The following is a 24,167-nucleotide window of genomic DNA, read 5'->3' as shown; positions in this document are numbered from 1 at the left end:
CGTGGCTGAATTAAAGTATATAACTATGTCTAAGCCTTATTTTAGTAATTAGTATTGTCATCCGTGATAAAGTCAAGATTTCAAGATTCAAGATTTTATTTGAACACTCAGTCTGATACACAGATTTCTCTGCTTTCAAATCTTTCTGTTTGAACCCGTCGACCTGGAACTTATCAATTATTGGAAATATTAATTATTTGGAAAACAAAAATGTTTTGCAAAAAAAAAAAATCAGGATGACAATTTATGTAAAAAAAAGTCAGGATAAACTAAAAAAAAAAAAAGCAGGACCGATTATGACCCGTGTATAAAGCAAAATCCTAAATACACCCGTTTGGTGGTGCGCCTGTCAACTGCCAAATGCGGAACGTACAGATAAGGAAAGGGAGCTACCATTTGATTTTTATGGGGGTGAGGGGGGGGGAGGGGGGGTGGGGGGCTAGGATGAAATTTGAAAAAAATAGGCAGGACAGGAGTTTTGAGTTAAAAAAAAAAGGCAGGATGAGACACTTGCAAAAAAAAAGTCAGGATGACAATTTATGTAAAAAAAGTCAGGATAAACTAAAAAAAAAAGCAGGACCGAATAGAGTGAAAAATAAAAAGGCAGGACAGAGATTACAACTAAAAAAAAATGCAGGACAAAATTTTTCATCCTAGCCCCCCCCCCCCCCCCCCTAAAAATCAAATGGTAGCTCCCTAATAGCCAACAGGTGAATATACTATTGGTATCGGTATCGGATTAGACCCGGAACTTGTTAATTGTTGGCAATATTAATTATGTGGAAAACAAAAGGGTCTGGAGTGGTGTAATTTTTAATCTACACCATTGTCCTATATTAGTTATATATAGAATTGAATTCTTTGATTTGTCGTTTTTACCCGATGACGGCTGACAAATTGGACCTCGTAATTTTAGTATTATAGATATACACAGAAATACAAAAGCAGCTGTCAATCACAGCATGTATTCCGAGGATTTATTATAGGTGAAGCAATACGGCAAATAAGAAATATAAGTGGCCATAACAAATCAATAAACGATGTAACTAATGTCAAAGTGAAATTATTAGATTATTATAACGTCTAAATATGTGAAATAAAATTGAGAATGGAAATGGGGAATGTGTCAAAGAGACAACAACCCGACCAAATAAAAAAACAACAGCAGAAGGTCACCAACAGGTCTTCAATGTACGAGAAATTACCGCACCCGGAGGCGTCCTTCAGCTGGCCCCTAAACAAATATATGCTAGTTCAGTGATAATGAACGCCATACTAATTTCCAAATTGTACACAAGAAACTAAAATTAAAATAATACAAGACTAACAAAGGCCAGAGGCTCCTGACTTGGGACAGGCGCAAAAATGCGGCGGGGTTAAACATGTTTGTATTTATATTGATGCTTTTTATCAATTGACGTAGTGAATTATTACAACAAAACAAATCGAAACAAAAAAAATATTCGGTTTTAATGATCTTTAAAAACTAAATATAACCCATATACATGTATACGTAAGATTAAGAAAAGTAAGTACTAAGTAAGTAAATTTTGTTTAGCGTCGGCTTATATATACACAATAACAGACAAAACATGAGCTCTGACTACTGATGCTAAATTTGGTTGATTATGATATAGGGAATTACTGAAGCAGGACCGGAGCGGGCCCCCTCTTAGGCAGTCAGTGGGCCCCGGCTTGTGAAAAATTCTGGATCTGCCACTGATCAATGGTATAGTGTTTCATGTATACAAACCTTTGGATATGGTAATTAGGTGCAAATGTCAAAATAATCGGATTTATAGCATCTATGACTAGCATCAGTGGAAATACTACATTAGAATAATAGAGATTAATTAGTTTGACAAATAGCTAATGCATTTACAAGTCGACTGTGGTTTAACCGCATTAAAAATAAATACTGGCATCTGATTTGTTTCAGATACTTCTGATATTATCAAGCAAGTGATAATATGATAATAAAATTGAGAAAGGAAATGGTGAATATGTCAAAGCGACAACCACCCGACCATAGAGCAAACAACAGCCGAAGGCAACCAATGGGTCTTCAATGTAGCGAGAATTCCCGCACCCGTAGGTGTCCTTCAGCTGGCCCCTAAAATATGCATAATAGTACAGTGATAATGGACGTCATACTAAACTCCGAATTATACACAAGAAACTAAAATTTAAAATCATACAAGACTAACAAAGGCCAGAGGCTCCTGACTTGGGACAGGCGCAAAATTGCGGCGGGGTTAAACATGTTTATGAGATCTCAACCCTCCCCCTATACCTCTAGCCAATGTAGAAAAGTAAAAGAATAACAATAGAACCCATAATTAATATTTGAATTTATCAACTATTATATATCATGTAGCAAGAAATTTTAACCTATTCCAGCGGCCCATTCCTGTCACTCATTGCATAGTAAGTGCCCCCTCTCCACCCCCGAGTAAACTTAAAGCATATCTTACGATATCATTTTATTAATGATTTTATATTAGACATTGACCATTCATTTTTTGTGGAGGTGGAGGCGGCAAGAACTTTTTAAATAATTATTGTGGGTTCCCATTGAAAATAACAGGATTTAAAAACAAAATTGTTCATATTGAGATAAAAATCGAATGTCGAAAAAAATGATAGTCCGAGAATCAAAAATTCCTTAACGCGCATGATAGTAACTACTTTCACAACGAGAGGATTTCCCTCAATAATCGTGGTTAATCCTTTAATAACAGATAGAAATATTAATATACCTATTCCAATCAAAATGTACAAATGCATTAATTATTTTGTTTATATAAAAGCTTTAAGAAGTAGGCACTTCACATCGGTGTTAATATTTACGCACCCAGCGGCAAGTTGTCATAAATCACGCACTATGAAGCTGGGGTTATAAAACGATTTTTTTTTTTGGCACAGACATTTTATGAAGATAATATGGTATTCAAAATTAAAACTATGATTAATCTAATTGATCGATGTGTGCAGCCGATATGTTTTATTACTAGATGCTTCGTTCACTCTGCATTGTCATAAAAGGAAAATTAACATAGTTTACTCAGACCTAATAGGCCTCAAAAGAATTTTCTACTTTTTGCGTGATACTTTTTTATTGCATAATTGATAGGCATGGGAGATACTTTTATTAAGTACAAATTGCGTTAAAAAAAGCAACAGCAACCTATATTTTTTTTTTACTAAAACATACTACAATTTTCTTTAATACGGTTTCGTTCTTAAAATCAACATTCAAAGGCTCGAGAGAGAAAAAAAGGCTACTATTGTACACGTTTATGACTGAGAAAATAAAATAGTTTGTCTTGTCTTGTCGTTTTATGGGAAAATCAATTGTTTGCCCCCCCCCCCCCCCCCCGAAAATGAAATGGTTGCTGCCTAAGACATGTACTAAAAAATGGCGATGGTCAGTTTATTTTGCTGTTGAGCATAGTTTACAAAGTCATTGCATATCGGTTTTCTTTAATAAAATAAAATAAATATATTTGGGCTAGTGAACAGGATAAAGAAGAAAAAACGGATTACTTTTGAAAAGTCACAAAATACATTCTCATGTTGTACCGTTGTACCACTGTCCCATGTTAGGGGAGGATTATGATCCCGCGAACATGATTACCCCCCCCCCCCCCCTTCCCATTATGTATGTATGTGCCTGTTCCATGTCAGGAGCCTGTAATTCAGTGGTTGTCGTTTTTTTATGGGTTACATATTTGTTTTTATGAATTATGACATGTGAGAAGCAAAATGTATGTTTAACACGCATATTCATTAGAATATTTTTTGTATGGAGCGCGAGAGGGTCAAAAAGCGGAATTGAGTATTGTGTTATTCAAAATCAATTTCTCGACCATGCTTTCAGGGCATCACTTAAGTATTGGCAGGCACACCAGCAGCTGCCCTTAGTCAATGCACTACTGTTGTGGCCACAAAAAACTTGTCCCGTGTTGACGTAAAGCGAATGTAGCGCTCCTCCCTTGACGATGGTTGTTTTTGGTCTACGACATATTGACCTATCCAGTGCTGTTGCAATTTGTTGATAACTGTTTTTTAGTCTATAAACTGTTGACTTATGCACATTAAATCGATCCACTGTGTGGAACGTCAGTAACACTCATGCAAGCATCAACCATTCCAAGAGCAATCTGACGGTCATTTTCGGAGAGGCCTGGTTGACGCCCCATGCAATTTTTTCAAACGTTTATGTGTTTTTCTTACCAATGGTGTGTTTCTGAACGTTAGTGCAAAAACAAATTAAATTTCGTCTTAAAAGTACAGGTACAGAAGGTAAAACATCAATTACACGCGCAAAGCTAAAATGGCGCAAAATCAATCACCTGGAAAAAAGTACGACTGCTTAAAAATACAGGTAATACTAAGGATTATATCAATGATGTTTATTAAAAAAAAATCCAGAAACAACCAAAAAAAATTTAAAAAAAAAGTGTTGCTAAACTTTTTTGGCTCAGTATAGGTTAATTTAATTATTTAGGAAATTATTGTTTAATCATGTCATTGTTTTAATGTCATTTACAATGATTATTTTATTTGACGACACATTTGTTCTGCTATTTTACACACGATTATCTCTGCCTTTGCCTTTACTTGTATTGATTTATTTGAAATAGAAAAGCATGTATTTCATAATCATAAATGATAAATTTATAGAAACCACCATTGCAGAGTGCTGGAATGTGACAAGAGATCAATGCCACCAAAAATTACAATTATAGATCACCACACAGCCTTCAACAATGAGTAAAATCAATGTCCATAATCAGCTATAAATATTACAAAACAACAATGCAAATATAGAACAATTCAAACTAGAAAATTTCAAATAGCCCTCAGTAGAAATGATCCGAAATAGTGCGATACACAGATTATCAGTTTTGTGCATACATATATTGACTGAAAAGATTCACATTATGACTGACTAAACTATGCTATTACTAGATAGTAATATCTATTAAACCGATTATCTTTACTTTTCCACTTTAAGGATGAACTACATATTAAGTTCATGGTTAATCATGAAGAGACATAAAAAAAGAAATATCATTTTTTTTTTTGTTATCTGTTAGAAGTCAAGCCTACTAAAATGGTACAGCCTCGGTGGTTTAGTATTCTTATAGAATATTTTGCATTATAATTGAATATAAAATCTATGAAAAATTTATATGTGTTTACATGCATACGTATGTGTTTAAGTCGACTTCTGCGGGTGTCTGGGACATTCTTAATACAATGTATCTTGATATACAAAAAGCAACATGGATTTCAACCAATATTTTGTCTTTTCATAATTAATATCGAAGTTTAATTCGGTTATGTTACAAATATAGCATATACCATACCACATCAAGAAGGGGGAAAACATTACAACTACGATGACAAAACAACTAAAAGCAACACGGTAGGGAGGAATAACACATATTGGTGTGTATGTTCATTGGACATACTGTACTTGCTAAGGCAGTATTATATACTTGCAATTATTTTAGTCAGCTACAGCTATTTAGTGGACAACAAACTCCTGTTTTGACACATCAAGTAATGAATGAGCAAGATAAATAAAATAACATGTTTAAGGTTTGAATTATAATTTTTGCAGGGTGGAACGTTGCCTCCAGTATTGTATATTCAAGCGGACAACTGCTGGCGGGAAAACAAAAATAAATATGTTTTATCGTTTTGCGAGTTACTGGTGCACATGAAAGTATTTCAAGAGGTAGACATTTGATATCTTATAGCCCACAGTAATCATACTACTGTTAGATAATAGAATTCCTATCTAAAAAAATTCAGGGAATACAATCATGACAATGGACACACGTATTTTTATGCCCCACCTACGATAGTAGAGGGGCATTATGTTTTCTGGTCTGTGCGTCCGTTCGTCTGTTCGTCCGTCCGTCCGTTCGTCCGTCTGTCCCGCTTCAGGTTAAAGTTTTTGGTCAAGGTAGTTTTTGATGAAGTTGAAGTCCAATCAACTTCAAACTTAGTACACATGTTCCCTACGATATAATCTTTCTAATTTTTATCCCAATGTCACGGTCCACTGAACATAGAAAATGAAAGTGCGAGTGGGGCATTCGTGTACTTGTTCCTACTGAATTGATCGGTGATTCCTCCTACCATTTTTATAAGGGTCGTATCATTATGTATTAACATGAATAACTGTATCCAAATGAACATGATGAATAAGATATAATAAAGCGAGAAAATATACCGACGGAGAATCATAATGAAAAGTCGATTAAAATAAATCATCTCAATATTCAACAGTAAAACAACTAAGACAAACCATTACATAAAAATATAAAGTAACTCCAATACCACCGGAAAACTCGGTTAACAGCTCCTCGAGGGACACCCGTCGTATTTTTAGACTAACTGAATTCATGATATGGAACACCGTCCCTGAAATAATGTATCAAGTGTAATATATAAATACTCCACATACATCCACTATCATGACTGTCGCAATAATGCTTCAGAGAAATGTCAAAACAATTAGCAAAAGAATGCACATACAAGAATCGTAATGCGGACAGTTTTAAAATATAAATCAATATAAAATTTGATAGAATTTTTTATGAAAATATTTTTTTTTGCAGGTTCACCTTTCTTTTCTGTATGTTGGACACACACATGAGGATATTGACGCCGGTTTTCAGCAAAATAGTAGATTCCCTCCGTCGAAATGACGCAGAAAAAATCCCTGAGCTTTTGGATCTCTTACCAAATCCAAGCAACTTAATTTGGCAATACGATATTAGGAACTGGCTTCAACCATTTATTGCTGATGTACGGAAACATATCAAGCCATTACATTATAGATTTACAATGGATGAAGTATCTAATAAGATTAAACTGTGTTACAAATCCAATCATGCGGGGCCTTGGAAGATTTCAACAAGTGGAATGTTCATGTTTAACGATAAAGGTGAAGTAGAATTGCCAAAGGGTGTACCAAAAGTATCCACGCCAGTTTTTGACAAAATATTTATCGAAAAAATTGAAAGTGGAATTAATGACTGGAAATGTCTCTTTACGGATCAAATGTCAAACGCGTTGTCTTTGCTTGCTAATATCACTGAGAAAACTAAATATTTATCTTCTTTTCAAATTAAATATTTTTCATTTGAGCAAAACATCTGGACGTTTTATTAGCAAACTCAACTCGAAATCGGTAATTGACTACTTTATAATATTTATTTGTTTTTCTTTAATCATCAACTAACAACATTTAAGGTCGAAATCAATCGTTGTTTTTAATATGTATTTTCAGGAAATACGAAGAACATGACAACTAGACGCACCATATATAGCTCATATGTATATGGCTATATATGTCAAAAGAAACAGATATTTTATTCTATAATACAGGAACTAATAGAACTCATTTTCTTTTTTGATTTGATTTGTTATATACATGAGGTATCATATTTGTTGTGGCTATTTTACCTAGCAGTTGAACAACATATGGTTTCAACAGCAACAGTACAATTATGTTTTATTCAAAATAATGTGCATGCTTTAATATGTAATTTTCAAGAGTTTAAATTTTCTACTTGTGCTCAAGGACGTATAACTAACATCTAATATACGTCCTTGTTGTGCTGTACTGACATTAAACAGTTTGTAATTATGTTTTCTCTTAAAAAAAACATTGATTTCTATCTCGTTTACTTTCCTTTAATTTGATGGATACACGAATACGTGGTAGCGTGATCACCCCGAGTGCGAGAGGTCGTAGTTTGGAACTCGGCTGGATGAAAACGGAGACTTTAGAATTTGTATTTGTTGCTTCTCCGCTTAGCACGCAGCATGAAGGAGTTTGATCAAAGGATTGATTGGCTCGAAGTGATAATGCTATGTCCGTTTCGGTGGACTGTTATCTTATGAACAACGTGACGGTTGTCACATGTGAAGCAGTATTTTCTTCCCTTTCGGAGTTGGCGAGATCACCCCAAGCTTTTGGTGGGATGCGTGTTGCTTGTAGGTTTTAATTTCATTGACGTTTCTTCCTCACTATTGTTTGTCTTTTCTTTTGTAGCCATGGCGTTAGTTTACTTTCGATTTATGAGTTTGAATGTCCCTCTGGTATCTTTTACTCCTCCTTTATGAATTAGCTTGTTGAAAATCCGACTCTGCGTGTGGTTCAAGTGAAAAGTAAAGTTATTTTTCATGTTACATTAACTTGTTCTTGTCCTGAATATGCATATTTATTTCCCGCTGGACAGTGCGAATCACCAAGATTCATCTTTTATTTTGTATTTGAATGTTTCAAAGTCATTTAAAGTCTTGCACATGTACATTAGTTAGTGTTAATTATGACCTTCAAATCTAAGGCCCGCTATCTAACTTTGCAAAAAGAATTTAAAGCAGTATTTTCATTAGCTTGACTTGTTTGCAATATAAAAAAAATCAGTCGAAAAGTGCATTGAGAATCACACTGCTTTTCCAAGCTCACCTGATAAATGTTCGTCATTTTTATATTCAAGATTGACATTTTTAGACGGAAAGTAAATCTTTGCAAAATGCTGTAGAAATGGATACATACACATAATGGGGACATTTCCCCATTCCATGTATATTTTTTATTTCTTCGACATAGAAAATGACCAATTACACAGCTTGTTTAAAAGATTATTTTCATGTGGGGAAATTTCCCCAATATTGTTAAGTGTTCACGTATGTGTTGTCTTCCTGTATGGATGTTTTCCCACTACTTGTAATTTAATGGGGAAATTTCCCCATTTCGTATTCTTTTATCACCATATTGAAAGTCATATTTAATTTGGGGATATTTCCCCACTTTATTCATGATGTTAATTACAGTTACTTACACATTATCCTCAAACTTATAATTATATTTGAAGAAAAGTGGGGATATTTCCCCAGTCTGAAGGTCTTTTTTCTGGGGATATTTCCCCAGTCTAAAGGTCATTTTATGCCGGGGATATTTCCCCATTTTCATTTATTTTTAAATTCATTATGATAATAGATGAGGAAAAATTTCAATGAGTTTCATCATTCTTTGTTGCTGCATGAATATAAAGTTAACATCAGGTGTAATTCTGGATAAATTTTCACTAATTTTTAGCAACTGAATCGCCTCGCTTCTTCAAATAAAGATGTTTTTTTACAATAAACGTTGACAATCTTTTTGTTTACCGAATTTGAAACCACACTAAAAAGAGAATAAAATAGATTTTCTCTTTTTCAAATAGAACGCGTTTTATATACATTTACACGAACTTAATGTGAGAAAAAATAAGCTGAAACATTTATATAAAGAGTCATTGCAGGGATTACACAATCTTGTCGTGCTTGATATGTCTCATAATCTGCTTGATCTATCTTATGCATATACAACACTTAACGAAATTGGATATCAGAAGTAATATGCCTCAACCTCAGAATTATGATAAGGAATTCGACTATCCCGATTATGCGTTCCATGTTTTGAGATAATTAACTTTCTTAGGGATTAATATGATGCCTGTGCCAATCTTCGGAAGCGGATTCAGTCAAATGAAGAAACTTCGAAAGTTATACTTTCAAACTATTTATTTAGTGCGTCTATCAAATGAAACATTCCTGAAGTTTTCATCGTCTGTAGAAGAGCTTTATCTCAGAAATTGTCGATTAAACTTTGTTAAAACAGAATATGACGCTTTGGGTCCGTTTCCACATCTATGTGTACTAGATTTGTTTGGAACATTTATGCACCTATCGCGTGCCTTACTTCTTTTGCATCCATACCGTTATAGAAATATGACCACGATCAACTTAGGCCATGTCAGCGACCTAATCATTGATAGTGACGACCTTCCGTTTGCTCTGACAATAACATCCGATATAATGAAAAACCTGAAAACAATTTGCATAGAAAATCTAGATTTATCCCAGAATAGAATAGTTGATTACACACATGGCTCTTTATTTTCCTTTGATTACCCAGAGTGCCTAAAACATCTTTCATTGAAAGAAAACAGGCTTTTACTAGCTCATATAAAAAATCACGGAGAAATTGACTCTTTTTTTAGAAAAGCTTTGCGATTACAATCTTTAGATTATTCATATAATTTTGTCAACTTCTTCATAGAAAATTCAATGACCTCAGACTCTAATTTTAAAAGTTCTGGTGGCAGTTACGTTATGTTACCAGCTTCATTAACAAAATTTGATATCAGTTTCACAATAGTTAATACTTTACGCTTTCTATTTATAGTTCCGAAAAAATGATAAGCTTACTTATTTAGATATATCTTATGCAAATACAACTGTTACCGTGCTTTTTGTTGAACTACGGTTAGAGACATTCATTTCTGCTGGAACAAGATACAGTTTTGGTTGGATGGAAATGGACCGTTTTCAAGAGACCAAGAAAGAAGATTTAATTGATACATGGAGACGATTGAAGATGTTGATAACAGATTGTCAAGTTCAAAACAATCAAGTAGCTCAATAGACATTTCATCATTAGGTGACAACATTATAAGACGGATGGCCAAGTTCAAAACAAACAAGTAGCTCAATAGAGATTTCATCATTAGGTGTCAGCATTATAAGACGGATGGCCAAGTTCAAAACAAACAAGTACCTTAATAGAGATTTCATCATTAGGTGTCAGCATTATAAGACGGATGGCCAAGTTCAAAACAAACAAGTAGCTCAATAGAGATTTCATCATTAGGTGACAACATTATAAGACGGATGGCCAAGTTCAAAACAAACAAGTAGCTCAATAGACATTTCATCATTAGGTGACAACATTATAAGACGGATTGCCATGTTCAAAATAAACAAGTAGCTCAATAGACATTTCATCATTAGGTGACAACATTATAAGACGAATTGACAAGTTCAAAACAAACAAGTAGCTCAATAGAGATTTCATCATTAGGTGACAACATTATAAGACGGATTGCCAAGTTCAAAACAAACAAGTAGCCCAAAAGAGATTTCATCATTAGGTGACAACATTATAAGACGGATTGCCAAGTTCAAAACAAACAAGTAGCTCAATAGACATATCATCATTAGGTGACAACATTTTAAGACGGATTGCCAAGTTCAAAATAAACAAGTAGCTCAATAGACATTTCATCATTAGGTGACAACATTTTAAGACGGATTGCCAAGTTCCAAACAAACAAGTAGCTCAATAGAGATTTCATCATTAGGTGACAACATTATAAGAGGGATTGCCAAGTTCAAAACAGACAAGTAGCTCAATAGAGATTTAGTCATTAGGTGATAATATTATAAGACGGATTGCCAAGTTCCAAACAAACAAGTAGCTCAATAGAGATTTCATCATTAGGTGACAACATTTTAAGACGGATTGCCAAGTTCCAAACAAACAAGTAGCTCAATAGAGATTTCATCATTAGGTGACAATATTATAAGACGGATTGCCAAGTTCCAAACAAACAAGTAGCTCAATAGAGAATTCATCATTAGGTGACAATATTATAAGAGGGATTGCCAAGTTCCAAACAAACAAGTAGCTCAATGGACATTTCAACATTAGGTGACAACATTATAAGACGGATTGCCAAGTTCCAAAGAAACACGTAGCTCAATAGACATTTCAGGACAGGTGCCAACATTATGATTTATTATCATTCAAACGGAAATGTTTGTATAAACGTCAGGGAATTATAATTAGTCAATGAATCTGAAATTGAATATTTGAAGATTTTATGACGTCAGGAATATTTTTGTCGAGTTTATATGCTTTCTCAACAAATGTTCACTTTTTTTTAAATCAATCATTCATATTCATATCAAACTGTTCGATTTTTAGTGATAGATCAACCAGTCAATGTTGTATGCAACATTTTACCAAATTCTGTAGAACATGTAGAATAGCTAAATATACTACATGTAATCTGACTTTAATTTTTCTGTGTCGAAACTATTATTATTTCCATAAATACTGTGTTATTGAAACACAATGATTCCATTAGATATTGCACACAACACAGGTAAATTGACATACATATTATCATACCGAATAACACGTCGCTCAGGATACAAAGCTGTCAATTTGATGTTGTCAAGGACACAAAACAACCTTTTTATCAGGTCTCCCTACGATTATCTTAAAGGATGTAATGAAAATGACACATGATGTACAGTCTTCTGATTCCTCATTATACTATACAAATTCAGAGAAGTTTTTTTATACTTGGTACAGTATTCTGTAACTTTCAGATATCTAAGATTACAATAATAGCTTACACTGTTGCTCTTTTTCTTAATGTAACCATAAATGTTTTAGACCATGTGATGTACTTATATGTAATACCCACTTTCAAAGAAAGTTGACCATTGCAAGGTAAAATTCACATAGTTATGAGGATTTAAATTGTTCTGCTTCAAATAGTGTGTATGATTTTGTATGAGCTATATACATCGAGGAAACTCTACAAAGACTCATTTTTTGAATTAATAACCATCGATCTAATGGTAATGATCCCAATAACAGTCAATTAATCTATAATAAAATTGAGAATGAAATGGGGAATGTGTCAAAGAGACAACAACCCGACCATAGAAAAAAAACAACAGCAGAAGGTCACCAACAGGTAAGCATTTTAATCAGCCTGGTCATTCATTTGTTTCAATGAACGTGCGGATCATAGAGAAAACAAATGACCTTATATTGAATTCATCATATCGTCTACATAGAGAAGACTTTTGAATAAGAGAGTTGGGAACAGCCATTCACTATGGATGCAATGACAAAATTGATGATGTAGTTAATTTTTCTAGTCCAAGATGTAGTACAGTCAATAAATTACAGTTCTTTCAACACTTTTACTCGATGAAATATGTGACCCGCCATGACATTTGCAGGCTTATGGAGGTAGAATGTCATTGTTAGAAAAATTATAAACATGATAAATATCGAGATTCAATGAAATACGTATTTGTGAAGAAGAGATAAACACTTTCCCTTGCTTCTCTTTTGCGGACGCCGAAATATACATCATACATAAGTTTTTAAGAAGTTTTACTTTAACGTTTGAAGTGAAAAATATTTGAATCTACATTTTAAACTGATACAAAAAAAAATCAAATTTCTGCTCTATAGATTTCCTTTCATAAATGAAGTCTGAAATATATCCATAATAAATGTACCGTATCAAATGCATATAAGAGAACACCTACTTATAAACTGTTACGCGTCGCATACTATGTATAAAGACATCTTTTGCATAATAAATTTAAATTAAAAAAAAAGAATTCTTAAAGCTTACTTTGACAAATTTTAAACTAATTTTATTTCAACAAGTTTAAATTACATGTTCTAAAATAGAGCTACAAACAAACAAATAATGCTCTGCTGTATATATTTTCTTTCATAAATGAAGTCTGAAATATATTTATAATAAATGCACCGTATCAAATTAATATATGAGAACACTTACTTATAAACTGTTACGCGTCGCATACTATGTTTAGAGACATGCATAATAAATCTAAATTAAAAAAAGGAATTCTTAAAGCTTACTTTGACAAATTTTAAACTAATTTTATTTCAACAAGTTTAAATTACATGTTCTAAAATAGAGATAAGAATTGTTTGCATTGCAGTAAATTTAAGTCTTTGAAATTTTATTCAAAAACGCTATTAAACATCACTAAGAGCCAATAAATACAATAATTTTGTGTTTTATAAATTAGTGCCTTCGATAAGTAAAAGTCGTCATAGAACAGTCTCATTTTCATACCGGTATTCGAAATGTCTCGTTTCGTTGCTATTACAACAAATATGTCATAATAACATGACAGAGAGTTTTGTTTCGGAATATTCTAGATAAATATACAAAAATCAAATTTTAGACAATGTACCCTCCTAAGACTGGAAATGGCTATTCACATATAGTTAACGGCGTTTTTCTCACAATGACGTTCTACCTCCATAAGCCTGGATATGTCGTGGCTGGTCACATATATGTCAGTGTCACAGATGTTATTCACCACCTGCCTTTTAACCGTGACAATTGATAGTTTGTTATCGTCTGTTTAAAATTAAACTCATTAATTCACCAAATCAGTCCTAAATTATACTTCAGTCAATTATCTTAACTTTATTTACTGTTCTAAGTGGCCCAAAATACTTCCGTTGTTGATTCTAATTCTGTTTTGTATAGGTTCATTGTAATAGTCAATGGAAATTGCTAACAATAGACTATTACAATTCATTACAATTACTAATAGACATTTCATCATTAGGTGAAAACATTTTAAGACAGATGGCCAAGTTCAAAACAAACAAGTAGCTAGATCGAGATTTCATCATTAGGTGATAACATTATAATGGATGCAATGACAAAATTTATGATGTAGTTAATTTTGCTAGTCCAAGATGTAGTACAGTCAATAAATTCAGTTATTTTTACACTTTTACTCGATGAAATATAAGTCAGTGTCACAGATGTAATCCACCACCTGCTTTTTAACCGTGATCATTGATAGTTTGTTATCGTCTGGTTAAAATTAAACTCATTAATTCACCAAATCAGTCCTAAATTATACTTCAGTCAATTATCTTAACTTTATTTACTGTTATAAGTGGCCAAAAATACTTCTGTTGTTGATTCTTATTCTGTTTTGTGTAGGTTAATTGTAATAGTCAATGGACATTGCTAACAATAGACTATTACAATCCATTACAATTACTTCCTTAAATGAGGATAAACGTATTTTTTTCTAAAGTAGAATCCGCCACTTAAGGTTAAGCTGCTTTCAATATTACCAACAACCAGAAATCTGCTCACAAAACTTTACATGATTACATCAAAAATTCAAGCTATACCTGTAGTTTCATATACTTACACAAAGTATCATGCATCCAAAATGTTCAGCCATAAAAAGGTTTTAGAGGCCTTTAACCTTAGAGATGTGCAATCCTATCCTCCGAATGGTTAATATGCATCGTTAAAATACTATAGTCAGGCTAGTCATCATTATTACTGACAACAATTTCATAGTTACCGATGACATAACAAGAAAATTGATAGCAAAATCAACAACATATAGAATTTCCCAGCCCATCAACTGGAAGAAGAACTTCAAGTAACTGAAAGAAGAAGTTGACGACTATGGTAGAAAATTAGTGAAGCACGAACCAGACGAACCAGAACTGGAAACTTTGTCTGAAAGGATCAACTGTAGTCCGAACCAAACTTTAGAGTCTGAACTTGTTATCAATCTCTTATCAACCATTTTATACGAGTCTGATTTATGCACAATGAGTACCAATGAGACAACTCTTCGTCCAAATCACAATTATAAAAGTAAACCACTATAGGTCAAGGTACGGTCTTCAACACGGAGCCTTGGCTCACACCGAACAGTAAGCTACAAAGGGCCCCAGAAACAATTACAAGTGTAAAACCATTCAAACGGGAAAACCAACGGTCTAATTTATATAAAGACTATGAATGTGTCAATGATTTACGTTAGTAATGCCGATTAAAATTGAAAATCTGATAGAAAGCAGTTGTAATATGAATAACGAAATAGTTAGCAGGAATCCATCTAGACACTAGTAGGAATGAAGTAGGAATCTACCTAGAATCAAAGATTCCATATAGAAAGTAGGCGGACATGGAAAATGAACAAAATTCTGACTGGAAATTTTTATTTTCCTACTACTAAAATCCTACTACCTAGGTGGGATTTTAAAAGTCTGTATGGGTTTATTTCTTATTTCAAAATCTGATTTGATTATACATTTTTCTACTACATGTACAAGATTCCTACCATAAAATCTTTCTATCTGGAATCTTTTAGTTATCTTGAACTGGATTCTTGTTTGCTAATGACACACATTTTGCAGTGTTTAATGCAAGCAAGTTCCAGTTCACAAATTCAAAAGTTGGAGGTGAAAAGAATGAAAAGTTATGTTGGAACACAATGCTGCAAGCTAGGGTCACACAGCTACATTATAGAAATGTAAGAACATATGACTTATGAAGACTGAAAGTAATTCTTATTCATTTAAAATGATTTTTGTATATGCCTGCTAAAAATATTTAGTAATCAATTAATTCAACAATAGTGTATAATTTCACTTATTTATTCACTCTTAATTTCATTTAGGCATATTTTTGGATAATCTTCATGTTTATATATAACACAATGTCTTGCTTACATATATTGCAGTTTCCTTATACATTTCAAAAATCCATTTTCTTAAAAATGAATGTATTCTATGAATTTCCTTTGTTCTTTGCTGTTGAGATTCATTAAATATTAAATCATTGACTCATGGCTAGTTGTGTATTTGTGAATATACACTTACATTTTGTATATTTTAATTTTTTTTCTGGGTTGAATTTTGAAAAATTCCCACCAGGTTTTCAAGTAGAATTTCATTTTCCTACCAAATTATTCCTGCTAATTTGCATAATTCCTGCTAATTTAAATTTTTCGGCTAATTTCCGTGTGGATTCCTACTACTGTCTGACTAGAATATCGCTCTTTTCTGGTAGGAATTCACAGCAATATTCCTACTATATTCCGTGTACATTGCATATGGAACATTTCGTACAGGAATTCTACTATAATCATTTATTTAACGTCAAATTCAACCAACTGTACAATTAATTTTGGAGTTTCCCCATATTTGAAAGTGACGGTTACGGTTACTTCATCTGCAGAATAAATTGACAATAAACGGTGATGACATAGCAATATATTTATACACCAGGAGGTGAAAGTCAAATATTTCCTCGTATTACTCTAAATTGTTTGTGTGATTTCTTTCCCTCTCCTGAATAAATTGGGAATACCCGTATGTGTCAATGAGACAGCAAATTATAATAAACATATACACAAGACAATAATCAAATAATTCAGTCGTTTAGTATGCAAAGGTATAAAAATATATATTAAGTATAGAGACAGTGCTAGAAATTGACAATCATGGACTATTTTAAATGTATTATGGCGTTATCCCCATTTTTTCATTAGAAAGAAAAAAATCTAACAAAGAATATGAACAATGTCAATTCAAAGTAATCTGAGGAAATAGTTCTCTTTCACGTCCTAATATCAAAATTCATTGCTGTGTCATCACCGTATATTGTCATTGCATCTCTTATTATACTAAACCCCTAACGGGAGAGATTGTGCTTGATTTTGCAGATGATTAAGACACAATATTTCAATCAGTTTAATTGAGGTCTGGAGCTGGCATGTCAGTTACTGCTAGTTTGGTAATTTATGTTTCATTGTCAATCTGCTTAATTTCTTCTGTTACCTTTTTTGACATCGGAGTCGGATTTCTTTAAAGCTGGGTTAACCTTGTGTATTGCCGTGTGTTTGTTTAATCTGCTTTAGTTAGATGAATAGATGAGTTGAGATCTCACAAACAAGGTTTATCCACGCCATAGTTTTTGTACCTGTTCAAGGTCAAAGGCTTATGGATTTTGTTAGACTTGTGTGGTTTCTTTTTTAAATTTCAGACGTTTATATGTTTCGGAGTTTATTGTGACGTCCATTTCTCAGAAATTCTGTTCCCCTTTTTGTCGGCTAAATTCCGTCTACTGGTGCAGGATTTCTCGCCCTTTTGAAGACCATTAGTGGCCTTGGTCTGTGTTCTGCTCAATTGGAGGGTTGGTGTGCTTTTGACACATTCCCCAATTCCATTCTCAGTTTAATGAAGAATAAACATCATGTTTATAGTTTGTTCTAATGTTGTATTGTTATACCACTGTCCCCGGTTAGGAGGAGGGTTGGGATCCCACTAACTTGTTTAACCCCGCCACATTATGTATGTATGTGCCTATCCCAAGTAAGGAGTCTGAAATTCAGTGGTTGTCGTTTGTTTATGTGTTATATATGTTTTTTATGTAAATGAGGCCGTTAGTTTTCTTGTTTGAATTGTTTTACATTGTAATTGCAGGGCCTTTTATAGCTGACTACGCAGTTTGGGCTTTGTTCATTGTTGAAGCTGGTACGGTGACCTATAGTTGTTTATTTCTGTGTCATTTTGGTCTCTTGTGGACAGATGTCTAATTGGCAATCATACCACATCTTCTTTTTTATATTCACCACAAAGTTGATTTTAGCTTTGCAATGTAATTTGTCACATTTCTTTAGCAGCCTGTACCAAGTCAGGAATATGACAGTTCTTGTCCATTCGTTTTTGATGCGTTCTGTTATTTGATTTTGCCATGTGATTATGGACTTTCCGAATTGATTTTCCTCTGAGTTCAGTATTTTTGTGATTTTACTTTTCCATCAAGACCTGCTTACACTTTTATGTTGATACGATACCACATATCTTGCGTATACGTATGTAAATAAAATAACCTGTAAATTACTGTTATTTAACTATACACTCCTAACTATCGTATATGTATGTAAATTTCGCTCAAACATATAACTACTGGTACCAGTGAAACATACAATCAACTTCACCACAACATACGAAAAATACGCTGTATTTTTATTGATAAATTGTTAATCTAAAATAAACTCATGAAACAATCAAATACATAAATGTATATATAACTCCCACATGACAGTACCAAACATCTAGGTACCGGACACTGCTCTTATCATACCATCGTAGTTATTTCTTGAAAGATTACGCCAGACTCAATTGTATACAGATAGCTTCTCTAACATTTTGTTGGAAATTATTTACTTGTTTTCGAAGGTATATTTAATAAATGTAAAAATTGCATACGTAAATTGCATTAAAAGTTATAAATGGCACACATGGTCAAATCATTGTTTGGTTGTTTATAATTTTCCTGTATTTTAAAGATCAATGTCAGACAGTGATCTTGTGTTATTTTTTAGCTCTTGTAAATTTAGGAGAACACACAATTCATGTATGTCGTATGTAAAGAAAAAAACTATTCCTTATGTAAACTTAATAAGTTAAAAAAAAACTATTGTATTTCATCCATCCATGCAACATTAATGAAGCATGGAGACTTATATATATTTTAATGTGTTTATTCGTTCGAAATAAAGTGTTGTTCGCGTTTGAAGCTGTTTGTTTTCAAGGCACTATTTGAAATTCTTTCGAGAATATACAGTTCACAAAATGACGAGGATTTCGATTTATTTAGCTATTGTATACATTCTAAATAAATTGGAAATACCCGTATGTGTCAATGAGACAGCAAATTATAATAAACATATACACAAGACAATAATCAAATAATTCAGTCGTTTAGTATGCAAAGGTATAAAAATATATATTAAGTATAGAGACAGTGCTAGAAATTGACAATCATGGACTATTTTAAATGTATTATGGCGTTATCCCATTTTTTCATTAGAAAGAAAAAAATCTAACAAAGAATATGAACAATGTCAATTCAAAGTAATCTGAGGAAATAGTTCTCTTTCACGTCCTAATATCAAAATTCATTGCTGTGTCATCACCGTATATTGTCATTGCATCTCTTATTATACTAAACCCCTAACGGGAGAGATTGTGCTTGATTTTGCAGATGATTAAGACACAATATTTCAATCAGTTTAATTGAGGTCTGGAGCTGGCATGTCAGTTACTGCTAGTTTGGTAATTTATGTTTCATTGTCAATCTGCTTAATTTCTTCTGTTACCTTTTTTGACATCGGAGTCGGATTTCTTTAAAGCTGGGTTAACCTTGTGTATTGCCGTGTGTTTGTTTAATCTGCTTTAGTTAGATGAATAGATGAGTTGAGATCTCACAAACAAGGTTTATCCACGCCATAGTTTTTGTACCTGTTCAAGGTCAAAGGCTTATGGATTTTGTTAGACTTGTGTGGTTTCTTATCATACCATCGTAGTTATTTCTTGAAAGATTAAGCCAGACTCAATTGTATACAGATAGCTTCTCTAACATTTTGTTGGAAATTATTTACTTGTTTTCGAAGGTATATTTAATAAATGTAAAAATTGCATACGTAAATTGCATTAAAAGTTATAAATGGCACACATGGTCAAATCATTGTTTGGTTGTTTATAATTTTCCTGTATTTTAAAGATCAATGTCAGACAGTGATCTTGTGTTATTTTTTAGCTCTTGTAAATTTAGGAGAACACACAATTCAGGTATGTCGTATGTAAAGAAAAAAACTATTCCTTATGTAAACTTAATAAGTTAAAAAAAAACTTTTGTATTTCATCCATCCATGCAACATTAATGAAGCATGGAGACTTATATATATTTCAATGTGTTTATTCGTTCGAAATAAAGTGTTGTTCGCGTTTGAAGCTGTTTGTTTTCAAGGCACTATTTGAAATTCTTTCGAGAATATACAGTTCACAAAATGACGAGGATTTCGATTTATTTAGCTATTGTATACATTCTTAAGATACATGAGTGTAAAAAAATCTTACATTTATCGGACTGTGATATTAAATACGTTATCAAAAAAACACAGGAAGTTAAACTAGCAGATTGTAAAAACAGGGGATTGAATTTTATACCTCAGAATTTACCAGGAGATATCAATGTTCTAGATCTTAGTTCGAACCAATTAACAGCTATTGACAACGACTCTTTCGTTAATTATAAGTACTTACAGGAACTGATTTTGGGAAACAACCAAGTTGAATATTTATCTAGTGGGGCATTTAAAGGATTATATATTCTTGATACGCTTGACATGTCTCATAACATGCTTGATTTATCAAAAGCATATTCAGCGGAAATATTTGTTCCAATTAAAAACTTAACAAAATTGGATATCAGAAGTAATATGCGCCAACCAATAGATTTTGATAAGGATTTTATTTATCCCGACCATGTATTTGGTGTTTTAAGTGAGTTGTCGTTTTTAGGTATTGATATGATGCCTGTGCCACAATTTGGAAGGGGATTCAGTCATATTACCAACCTTCGAGAATTACACTTCCAATCATGCTATCTAGTAAGCCTGTCTAATACAACATTCCAAGCGTTTTCATATTTCGTACAGGAGCTTAGTCTTACGAACTGCCGACTAAAAGCCGTAAGGACGGATGCTGATGTTTTGCTTCCGTTTCCAAATCTCCGTGTAATAGACTTTCATGGGACATTTATACATCTAAGACGAGCATTGTATTTATTACACCCATTCATGTATTCAAATCTCAGTACAATTAACTTAGGTCATGTAAGTGACGCTAGTATTGATAGCAGTGAACTACCTTTTGTTACGACAATTACACCCGACATGATGAAATATCTGAAAACAATCTGCGTAGAGAATTTAGATTTATCAAATAATGGTATAGTTGATTATGAACCTGGGTCTTTATTCACCTTTGATCGCCCTGAATGTTTACGTCATCTTTCTTTAAACAGAAACAGGTTTGTTATTGTTACTACGAAAACGATCAGCGATTTTAATTCTTTTTGTGGAAAATCTGTTCAACTAAAATCGATAGATTATTCATATAATGCTGTCAACTATTTCATGGACAATTCTGTGAATTCTATTTTAGAGAAAGGGAGTTTTCATGGCAGTTATGTGACATTACCAAAATCACTAGAAATACTAAATATGAGTAACACTATACTCACAACATACCCTGCAATATTGATTATAATTCCTCTAAACAACAACCTCAAATATTTAGATATATCTTATTCAAGTACAAATATGCCATTAGTATTTCGGGAAATTCGAGTTGAAACATTTATATCTACTGGTTCCTACGAAACTCCTTGGAGTGAAATAATGCGTTTTCCTGACCACAACTTGAAAACAGTTGTATGGAATGAGGCTTATCTTAATGAAGGGATAGAAGAAAAGGGAAACCAGTTGTTCGGGGTATTAGCATCTGTAGAGTCGTTGGATATATCTCGAAATAATATTTGGTATTTTCCAAACGAACTTTTAAAACCAATGCCTAATTTATCCAATTTAAATTTAGGTAAAAATTTACTTCCGTCAATTCCGGAACAACTGACTGATCATACTAAAATAAAGGTGCTTGATATGAGAAACAATCTCTTAACAACTGTGAGTTCTGTCATAAGAAATTGGGCAGACAAGATGCAAGCACGGCATGGAATGTCTTTGTTTCTCGATGGCAATGCATTTATGTGCAACTGTGATAATTTAGACTTAATACGATGGATTAACACTACTAAAGTTAATCTTGACAGTCGGTCTTATAAATGTCAATTATCGAATGGAACCATTACTGACTCACTTACTGTCTACAACTCCTTCTCGCACTTGTTTGCGGACTGTAAGAGTGCTATGTGGTTAACCTTTGCTTCAACATTTTTATCTACATGTGCTACAGTATTATTACTACTAGTTTTATATAGTAAGAGATGGAAGATTGCCTTCTCCATTTATGGAGTATTTCAGCGTTTTATTGAGAAAAAAGTTCGGAAAAGATACACGTACGACGTTTATTTGTCTTATGCAGGAGACATTATAATATGGATAAAGGATGTATTAATACCAAGAGTTGAGGCCGAATGGGGACTGACTATGTGTATAAGAGATCGCGATTTTTTAGCTGGTAAGAGTCTTCTTGACACTGAGGCGGAAAGTATTGAAAATAGTAGGTACATCATTTTTCTCATCACACCCGAGTTCAAATCGTCAAACGATTGCTTGTTTGAACTCGACAGAGCAAAATACGAAAAAGTAACGAGAAATCTGGACAAAATAATTGTAATAACAAAAGATATTAGAATTACCGACATTCCCCTTGAGTTTTCGTTTATTTGCAATTATGCATACTTTGTGCAATGGCCGAGTGATCAAAAAGATTTAGATGATACCTGGAGACGACTGAGAATGTTAGTCACAGATTGGTCAGCATCTAACAGACAAGTTACTCTTTAGAAACTTTAACTGTCACGTTAACCATATCATGTTTGTGTATCATTTATACGATAATGTTGTTTCAATTACATATAACTTCAATGAGATTGAAATAGGAGATGTAATGGTTTTATAAGAAACGTTTGAACTTTGTTCCTTCTATGTGCTTTCTGTAACTTATTTGGAAAGATTTCACTTCGTATCAATTCCTCTGGTAAAAGAAATTGTTTTCGGATCAGCTTTTTAATTCCTCTTGAAAAGTTAAAAGATTATTTGTTTAAGTGAATAAATTATCCCTGCCCATTAACAATGATCAATTAAAAAAAGAGACTATTATAATTTAGTCGATAGGAAAGGAAATTAGAGCGCGGATAAACCGTATCGTGTAGCATTTAAAATTTATTGGGCCTTTTTAGCTCGTATTTAGTGGTTGGAAGTCTGTCCGTCCGTTCGTCCATATAAACGTTTTATGAAATCTTTTTCACTCAACTAAGAGTCTTATTGTTGAAATCCTTACAAAGTGGTACTTGTCCAATAAAGTTCCAAACCCCTAGATAATCAGTCTGTGATAATTCTGAAAAGAGTACTCTACCTCTTAAATAAGTAACTGCCTATACATGCTTATAACAACTGTAAGAATTCTCCAAGATATACTATTTATATTAATCAGTAATTATATAATCAGATAAAATGTCACTCAATCCAGTAGGCGGTACTATGAATAGATGCACGTGTTAAGATAATTGGATTAAAATGTTTGATATCAGTAAATAAAATATTTATCTTTTCATTTTTATTTTTTGGATTTCTTATTAACATGACAATTGTGAAACATTCAGTAGTATTGCTTTTCGACTTACTGAGCCACTTTATTAATATCATATAGTCCTGATTAAAATAACACCTCTAATAATTAGATTAAGAGATAAAGCATATCTGGTGATTAAAAATTAGTATCTTTATACGCTTTCTTTCAAATGATATTTTAATAGTCACAAGAGATTAATACTTGACCCAAACGCGTCGATGTGAAAGAAAAATGCGTTAGAAAGGCACTAAAGAGAATTAGTTTCTATATATTTCATGGGAAGGGGGTAGGGGAAACAAATGACTGAAAATTTGTTAAACATGTTAAAGGTAACAAACTTTGTATGAAAGGATAAAAAAGATACATAATAGTAATATGAATAAAAAAAGGATGTGTGTATCCCCACCTGGCGCTATCAATATTGTTCTCCGGCATTACATACTTTGTATCAATTATATGTTCGGGTTTATCTTTACATTTATGTACTTATCAGTGAAATACGACGTGTATCTTATTTATCATATAT

The 24,167-nt window shown here is 32.9% G+C and overlaps 1 long non-coding RNA gene across 1 annotated transcript; it reads left to right on the top strand.

Annotated features, from left to right (window-relative positions):
- The first annotated feature begins 5,073 nt into the window (after nucleotides 1-5,073).
- On the top strand, nucleotides 5,074-7,594 carry LOC143082152 (uncharacterized). The gene is made up of 3 exons (XR_012980297.1): nucleotides 5,074-5,749; nucleotides 6,639-6,967; nucleotides 7,313-7,594. It is a non-coding gene; the product is annotated as an uncharacterized LOC143082152 (long non-coding RNA).
- The last annotated feature ends 16,573 nt before the right edge of the window (nucleotides 7,595-24,167 follow it).

The sequence above is a fragment of the Mytilus galloprovincialis genome, chromosome 7 (genome assembly GCF_965363235.1).
Source record: "Mytilus galloprovincialis chromosome 7, xbMytGall1.hap1.1, whole genome shotgun sequence".
Taxonomy (NCBI): domain Eukaryota; kingdom Metazoa; phylum Mollusca; class Bivalvia; order Mytilida; family Mytilidae; genus Mytilus; species Mytilus galloprovincialis.
This window is presented reverse-complemented; position numbering and strand designations above follow the sequence as displayed.